The following is a 9,216-nucleotide window of genomic DNA, read 5'->3' as shown; positions in this document are numbered from 1 at the left end:
ATTCAGGGCGTTGGACCAGAAATAAGATGCGGAAATCAGAAGTGAATCATTCCTCTCCATCCTAGACAGCGAGAGTGTCAGGCATTGATTCAAATCATAAAGCTCCCAATCTCCATCCTTTTTCTCAGACACCCTACGAAATCAATTTCTCCATCCCTTAGGCATCTTGGTCCAGTTTCTAAAGAGAGTTTTGGTGTCCCAAGAGGACAAATCTACTGCAGACTGTTTAAAAGAGATTTGATTGGTTTCTTGGTGGATAAAATTACATGGATCAGGGTCACTCATAGGCCCAAGAAAATAAACATTGGAAGCAAGAGCTGATGGAATCAAGATTTCATTCCTCATTTCCTACAAATCGGATAAAATAAATTTGAGAACAAAGGGAATACAGGGTAGCGACCGACACTTTGAGAATGGGAACTTGGAAGCATACCTCGGGGATTTGGTCGTTGGTCGCCATTACGACTGAGGCCGATTTGAGTCTAAGGAAGACCGCTTGAATAAAAGCTTGATAGGGCGGATGATTTGCTAGGGTTGAGGCTTTGGCGATGACGGCGTCGGCTGTTAGGATTGGCTCGAGAAAGAAGGGGGAAGCAAAAAGGCCGAGTAAGTTGGAAAAGATACTATTGGGATATTATATAAGACTCGGCCCGGAAAGTCAGGAGTCGCGCGTATATCTCGGAGCATAACGGTTGCGGCGTGGTAAACAGATAAAAAGGAATTTTGGAATAAAATCATTTTTATCCCAAAATTGGGGGGCATGTGTTTACACCAAAATTTGGAGAGAAGAACATGGGAACTCGAAACTTCCAAAATTGTGTCGATCAAGGACTCGATTGCTTGAAGATTGATATCAGCTGATTCAGAAGAGACAATGGAATCGACTCTCTCTAAATGACGTTAGCAAGTAACGATAATGGGCTGAGATTGGCGTCGGGAGATGCACATCGAACTCTATAAAAAAGGAAAGATTAGGGTCCAAGTTATCTTAAGATTAGGAATGTTTTCTCTTAGGCCAAAGATTATAATGAGTCATGCTTGAGTAGGATTCGTGTTTAGGCCCCAAATATAAATATTGGACCCTACCTATTGTAAAAATACACAATCAATCAAATACAAGTTACTTACTTTTTTGGCTCCGGCCACCCCTTAGGAGTTGGAGTAGAGTAGATCTCGACGAGGTCTTCAGTGAGTAGGGCTGCATCGATCCGGACGATCTCCAGCTTATCTGTAAGTACCGTCATGGATTATACTTCCGTTCGTACGGCTACATCGATCCGGTCGACCTCCACTGCGACTTTGGTATGAGCTAGTTATCGATTCTTATCTAGTTCAAGTATGGTTGCATCGATTCGGTCGACCTCCACTGCTCAAACTAGATTAAGGTCAAGTTATCGGCTTTACCTAAGGGTGACGTCCTTCGGATAGATTCATTAAGTTACCGATATTACTGATTGCTTTCATTATTTATTTAATTATAGCAATATCACTTCGCCCGATTGGGATTGATCTAGATCGGCCTTATATCCTGTTTAAACCATCGTTTATTAATTTAAACTGATCTAATCCGCACCTTAAACGATGAGTTATGTTTTATCGGCTGTTTTATGTTAATCCTGATCGTGCATAGCGTGCGGTTAAGGCATGCCTGGTTTCGAATAGATCTATTGGCTAACGAAAACCACTCCATGGCCCGTTATCACGGCCTGTGTGATTTTACCTCACACCCCACTGTTAGCACCGTGGAGCGAGGATCGTTATTTGGTAGATCTATTCCTGACAGGGCATGACCTTAACTGTGCGCTATGCCTGAATCGGCTGTTTTAGCCGATATCGAGTGTTTTCACATATACAGTTCACGTCACGAGACCGTTAAAGTAAGGGTAGGTTGAAAGATATGTTAGCCCCATGATTTATTATTGTATTACGGTCTGCATGATTCTGCCTCATGCCCCACTGATATTAGTAATAAGTTAGGATCGTCGAATTTATTGTTATTTCTACGGCCTGCATGATTCTACCTCATGCCCCACTGGTCATAGCGATAGATGAGATTTAATATGTTTATTTGATTTATCTCTATTAAATGATTAAATGATGATGGGCTAAATTTTTATATAAAAAAGAGATTCGGTTACTTGCAGTCATTGGCTTAGCATAAATTGATTAGTGTTGACATCCTATTGCCATTGACTAATATTTGTCTAAATAAAGATATTCATCCTGAATGATAACCGATTTTCCTTCCATAATTCTATGAGCTTTAACTGATTTATTCTTATGAGTATGCTGGAATCGGCTATTTAGTCGATCTCCTTCCACATCGGCTCTTAGAGCCGCACATTCGGGACTATCTGGCAACACCAGCATGTCCCATCTTAAATTACTAATTAGTTTTCTCTCCTTGTCAATTGCAGGGTTAAATTCACTGGCACGTCTCGGGAGGAGTGCGCAGGATCGATAATCCCTACGTTGAAGCTAGGCGGATCTCCAACTCCATCAAGCAGACCCTTCCCGCTTGCTCGTGTGCCTTAGCACGAGATGAATTTTCGTGCCGACATGGTCACGTCATCGTCGAGCTCGGAGAAGGCTGCTTTGGAGCCCGTCATGTGGTTGCTGGCGCCGGAGTCCAGATACCACCGCTGCTCCTGCTCGCCGCCCACACGTCCGAGGTGGACTTGGGCGCGCGGTTCGTCGAGGTTGACAGCCTTCAAGGCCTTCGTAGGCCCTTTCAATGCCATCACCTCTTTCTTCTCCTCGGCCTCAACGTCTTGCAGTGCACAGAATGTCGCCATCAGGATAGTGGCCTCATTATCATCATCAGCCTGCGCCAGATGAGCTTCAGCCTTCTTCTCCTGCTTGCGATTTAGGCACTCCCTTGCCCAATGGCCCGTCTTCCCGCAGCACCGGCAGGCGTTGGGGTCGACCTTCTTCTTCTTCTCCGAGGAAACCTTGCCGCGGCACTTGCCCTCGCCACCACGGCTAGAGGAGGCTTCCCCGGAGTTCCTCCAGGCAGCCCACTTCTTCTCTGTCAGCAGCAGCTTGCCGCTATCCTTTGTTGCTATGGCCTGCTCCATGCGCTCGTCCATTACCCGCAGACGGCCTGTCACATCCTTAATGGTGAGGGTGGACAAGTCCAGCATCGTCTCTATAGAGAGAGCAATCTAAATGTACTTCACCGGCACGGAGTGGAAGTACTTGGAGACCGCCTCTTCTTCGTCGATGGTAATGCCGTGGCTCCTCAGCTTGCTGATGAGCGTCTGTAGGCAGAGGGAGAAGTCCTCCACTGATTCACCATCCTTGAACTTGAGGTTGGCGTACTCCTGCTTCAGCAGCTGGGCCGTTGTCTTCTTTGCGCGGTCGGAACCGACGCGCATCGCTGCAATGGCCTCCAACGCCTCCTTAATAGAGCTCTTCACCCCCAACGGCTCCCCTATATTCCGCGGACATAGCAGCGAGGATAGCCTCCAACGCTGATATGTCGTCTTCTTCGTTGTCGGTGCCCTTGTCAATAGCATTCCAGAGCCGTCGGACTCTGAGCTTGACCTTCATGATCACCGACCACTCGCCATAGTTGGTGCGAGTCAGCGTCGGCCAACTGGTGCCGCTGACCTCCCGCACCATGCGCACAACGACCTTCTGTTGTGGCTGGGCAGCCACAGCAGCTCCACTGCTGCCGCCCATCTCCAAACCGTCCGTCATCGCCAGCGGTTAGTTCGGCGACGGTGCTTGTATGGCTCTGATACCACCTGTTAGACCCTGAATCTCCGGCACGGAGTTATCCGATCACTCAATAGTGTTGCCGAGCACACACTAGCGATGCTGACCACGAACTATCGTTGGTGACCACACACTATGGTTAGAGGTAGAAGACGGAAGGGAGAACAGAGCACACACATCGCATAAGCACCAGCGTTGGCCGAACCTCTGCAGAGGAGATGGCAAAATTGAACTCTCTCTCTGTACTGTGTTGCTATGGCAAACTATATATACAACTCTACCCATCTAAAAGCATCTCCAAGAGACTCCATATCCTTCCTAATTGCTAGGAATAGAGATTTTGGTAAAAAAAACTAACCTCCAACAACTTTTCTAAATGGTCATCCAAATATAGCCATCTTCTCCGGATTTTTCGCTAGCCAAAAATAGAAGACGAGAATGGCTTTCTAGAGTGCGCATGAGATATAGAAAAACTGTTGGAGACTGAAAAGATATTGAAAGCGATTTTTATGTAAATGGCTCTCCAAATGATGATTTAGAGAGTGAGATTTAGAAAGGCTCTTGGAGATGCTCTAATCCTAGTACAGCTGTCATGCTGCTACAGTGACAAAATATGACAGTAGGGCTGACTTTGGCGTCAGCCTCTGCTGTGGCTACAGTGCTGTAGGAGAGCTGTTCGGCGTCTGCCCCTGCTGTGGCTTCAGTACCACAGCAGGGAGCCTTTTTGACGACGTCTTCCCCTGCCGTGTGTTCACACATGGAAGCAGTAGATTACTTAACACTAGAAAACTGCAGTGCTCTACAGGTGCTAGCAGTATCAAACAATCAGATGCAGGGGGTCATACCAAATTCAGTCGGTAACTTATCATCTACTCTTCAGTACTTAATTTTAGGTGGAAACAAGCTGTCAGGTACAATCCCACCAAATATAGGAAAACTCTCTGGGTTGGTTCAATTATCACTAGATGAAAGCAGTCTCACTGGTAGCATTGATGGATGGCTTGGAGACCTAAAAAACCTGCAGTATTTGAGTCTTAGAAAAAACAACTTAAGCGGACCCATTCCACCCGTCATTGGCAATCTTAAAGGTTTGCTGGAGCTTTTTTTGGACAACAAGTTTGACGGCCCCATACCTCAGAACTTCGGAAATCTTCAAAGACTTCAAAAGTTAGACTTAAGTTACAATAATCTTCAAGGCAACATTGACATCATTGGCAATCTTAAAGGTTTGCTGGAGCTTTATTTGGACAATAACAAGTTCGATGGCCCCATACCTCAGAACTTAGGAAATCTTCAAAGACTTCAAAAGTTAGACTTAAGTTACAATAATCTTCAAGGCAACATTCCTCCAGTGGTTGGTAACCTTAAGCAACTCTTCATCATACATCTATCAGCAAATATGCTTAGTGGAGAAATTCCTCATAGTTTCGGCCAATGTCTAGCCTTAGCTGACATCCAGATGGACCAAAACATGCTGACAGGGAGCATTCCAGCATATTTTGGTAACTTCAGCAGTTTGAGCGTGCTGAATCTTTCACATAACAGTTTATCAGGCACTATCCCAACAAATCTAGGTGATTTACATTGCTTGACGAACTGGATCTTTCGTACAATCATCTCATTGGGCAAATACCAACAAATGGGGTTTTCAAAAATGCCACTGCCATTTCACTTGAAGAAAATCAGGGCCTGTGTGGTGGAGTAGGCGATCTTCGTCTGCCCCCCTGCCCAACAGGTTCTCAGAAAAACAGCAACAAATATTATTTGATTAAAATATCGATCCCGGTGTTTGGCTTCATGTCGCTGTTAGTGTTGATATGCTTTTTACTCCTTGAAAAGAAGTCGCCAAGAAGAAAAATTTTAGGATCGACCTCTTTAGGTGGCTACGATTTCCTCAAAGTTTCTTACAATGATCCGGCACAAGCCACGAATAGTTTTTCAGAATCCAACCTTGTTGGGAAAGGAAGCTATGGTACAGTGTATATAGGGACCATAAAGGAATCAAAATTTCAAGTGGCAGTGAAGGTTTTCAACCTCGAGATGCGAGGTGCAGAGAGAAGCTTCATGGCAGAATGTGAAGCATTCAACATCGAAATCTTCTTCCCATCATAACTGCATGCTCGACAGTGGACAATATAGGCAATGTTTTTAAAGCTTTAGTTTACGAATTCATGCCTAACGGCAACCTAGACTCGTGGATACACCAGAAAGGGGATGGAAAAGCTGCAAAGCGTCTAGGCCTAACTCAAACAATAAGCATAGCTGCTAACATTGCTGATGCACTGGACTATTTACACCACGATTGCGGAAGGCCCACTGTTCATTGCGATTTGAAGCCCAGCAACGTTCTTTTGGATGAAGACATGAATGCGCTTTTGGGAGACTTCGGCATCGCAAGGTTTTATGCTGATTCTCGCTTGACACCACCAGGTTCAATTAGTTCCATCGGTGTGAAGGGGACCATAGGATACATTGCTCTAGGTATTCCTTTGTTAGTTAATTATTAAGTTTGCCCTTATCTAACATACATACCCATTTTATTGTCACCACAACTAAACTCTGCGCACGTACTTGTCTCTCTCCAGAGTATGCTCAAGGTGGTCGTCCATCAATTTCCGGAGATTCTTACAGTTTCGGGATAGTACTTCTAGAGATGATGACAGGCAAAAGGCCAACAGATCCTATGTTCATGGACGGACTCAACCTTGTCAACGTTGTGGAGCGCAATTTTCCACATCAAATCTATAACGTCATTGATCCTCAACTCCAAGAAGAGTGCAAGGACCTAGCACAGAATAAGATGGTACCAGAAAATGTAGTACACCAATGCTTGGCGTCATTGCTGCAAGCTGCACTTTGCTGTGCACATTCATTACCAAGCGAACGAGCGAATATGAAAGAAACAGCCAGCAACATTCATGAAATCAAGACGTCACATCTTGGATGGAAATTGAAGAAATAATGTCACTCATTACCAGAAAGTGTTTCGATCCTGACAGCAATAAAGATATCCCCTGATGAGCACACTTTCTTGCTTCGTATAATTTATTAGGTACTATGCTTTGGTGAATTCGATATTATCTACATACGTCAGTTCTATTTGTAATAAGGATAGCAATATGCTATTGCTTGAGTTGTATATGTCATTTATTTTCAATAATGGAAGTTATTTTTATTGCATTTGAAGATCATATATTACATCGGGGTGACACAAGAATCTAAAAAACCCTACCGACATCTGCTTCACTGCGTGCCTGGAGCACATAGCATAAAGTTTTGTGCAAACTGCAAAATACATACACACTAATAATAACCCTCAATCCGTAGGATTTAACGTCATCCATGCACGTGCTTAGCTAAAAAAAAGGTCCCGAGTCCTGACCACTTGTGCCAATTGATGAGTTGCCGCCACAACCAAATCTTACGAAGCGGTTTCTTGGGGATAGCCTAGATACAGAGACAACAGGTAACTGCAAACATACTAAAAAGGGGATAATTATTTTTTTCTTTCCAGAAGATCTTATCATTCAAGCAATGTTGGTAAAAAACGAATAACTATAGAAACAATCAACAGAAAAATCAGTATAAATTAATAACAAAATACGACAAAAAAAAATAAGCACACAATTAACTACAATATACTCTATTTGAATTTACAAATACTATTCCACCAATCCATGCTCTCACACGGGCTAAAATTTTAAGAGATATATTGTTTAATACGGACTAATAAAGAATTATTATATTAAATTGTGTATTCTTTTTTTTGTTTATTTTCTACAAAATAGACAAAATAGATACTTCATAGTCTATATCCAGTTATCATAAACTTATTTAGTTACATTTTTGCAAGGGACTGATTTCTATGTTTTTCATCCATATTTATATTTTTATTTTGTATATCACCTATGTATATTTCAAATATGTAATTAGATTGAAATCTTGCCATTAACTATGGCACCCCTTGGTGCATCACATATGTCATGAAGTCATGAATTTAAATTTTGATTTTTCGAATTTTATTTTTATTGGCTGCCATAGATTTTTTTTCGTCTAGTTGAAACACCTATGTTTACTGTATCTTTTATTAACTCTCCTTTTTGCACTTTTTAAAAATAAGGATTTTAGATAGTATGTTCTTAAATACTATAATAGCATAAGTAATCATTTATGTAACACCCTAAAATTTGCATTATTTTAAAATAGGAGAATTTGATTTATTATGCATTTTTGTGGGCATTTGAATTTAGGAAAATAATAATTTTGTTAAAAATAAAATCAAATATAAGGTTACCTATATGCATGTGCATTCATGCTGCTGCATGGTATTTTTGAATTGTGTGATTGAGATCAAATTTGAAATTGATTTGGATTTGCATTCAAAACTTGTTTGAAAATTAGTTTAGAAAATGGAAAAGTATTTTTTCTTTTCTTTCCCTGAATTCGGCCCGCCGTAGCAGGTTGGCCTGCTTTCTTTGGCCTGCTAGCCTGCTTCTCCTCCACACCAGCCCATCTCCTTCGGCCCGTTTCCAGCGCTAGTCGCCTCACTCCCTCCCGCGCCTTGCTCCTTCCGCCCGGCCCAACAGCGCGCGCCCGGCCCAGCCAGACGCCCACGCCGCGCGTCCTCTCTCTACCCCGTTGACGCGCCGGGCCCACCTGTCAGGCGCCTCTTCTTCCTTTGTCTCGTGACCGACTCGGACACCATCGCCGCCGTCCTGTCCGCTCCCACTATGCCTCGTGTGCCGTGCCGCCCGAGCATCCACGCCTCTTAAATATCGGATGCCCCGTACCTGTCGCCTCCAATCCTAGCTCTAGCGCCGCAGCTTCCGCCTTGCATAGAGTTCACCGAGCCGCCGTTGTAGACTAAGCGCCGCCGTGCATCATTCCGCGTCGGCCGTCGTCGTCACGCCTTCTCCAGCCGCTAAAAGCTTTCCGGTGAGATCCCCATCCCCTCCTCTCTCTCCCCGTGTCACCGGAGAGCCAAACCGTGCTCTGTAGCCCAAAAATTGTGAGTGCCGCAGCTCCAGCAATGGCGCCGCCGCTGCCAGAATCGCCGTTGGCCCTGTTCTGGCCGGCCACCGTTGTTTTCCCCGCTCCCATCTTATCTGCTGCGTTGATTTTAGATCCAACGGTCCAAGATCAAGGATACCCCTTCATCTTGGAATTTTGCAAAAGAGCCCTTACAAGTATTTGAGTCTTAACCCGCAGTCCATAGTGCCTTTCCAGATTGCGTTTTCTTCTTTGGAAAGTGTAGTTTCATTGGTTTAGATATAAATACGTTTTTAGCTATTTACAGTTTTGCCACTAGATTTGTTGTAGCCATAAAATCTCCGTTTTAACTCCGATCTGATCCGTTCAACTTGCGTTACTTTTGTAATTTCATAATCTACATGTTCATACTACTACTAAGTAGGTTTTCAACTTTTAAAATTCAAGGTTAGATTTAATCTATTATTTTACTAAAGAAAATCTTGTTTAATTCATAACTTCTTCGTT

General features: G+C 43.6%; 1 pseudogene; it reads left to right on the top strand.

Annotated features, from left to right (window-relative positions):
• The first annotated feature begins 4,505 nt into the window (after positions 1 to 4,505).
• On the top strand, positions 4,506 to 6,900 carry LOC136463880 (receptor kinase-like protein Xa21; annotated as a pseudogene).
• The last annotated feature ends 2,316 nt before the right edge of the window (positions 6,901 to 9,216 follow it).

This window comes from Miscanthus floridulus, chromosome 7 (genome assembly GCF_019320115.1).
Source record: "Miscanthus floridulus cultivar M001 chromosome 7, ASM1932011v1, whole genome shotgun sequence".
Classification (NCBI taxonomy): domain Eukaryota; kingdom Viridiplantae; phylum Streptophyta; class Magnoliopsida; order Poales; family Poaceae; genus Miscanthus; species Miscanthus floridulus.
This window is presented reverse-complemented; position numbering and strand designations above follow the sequence as displayed.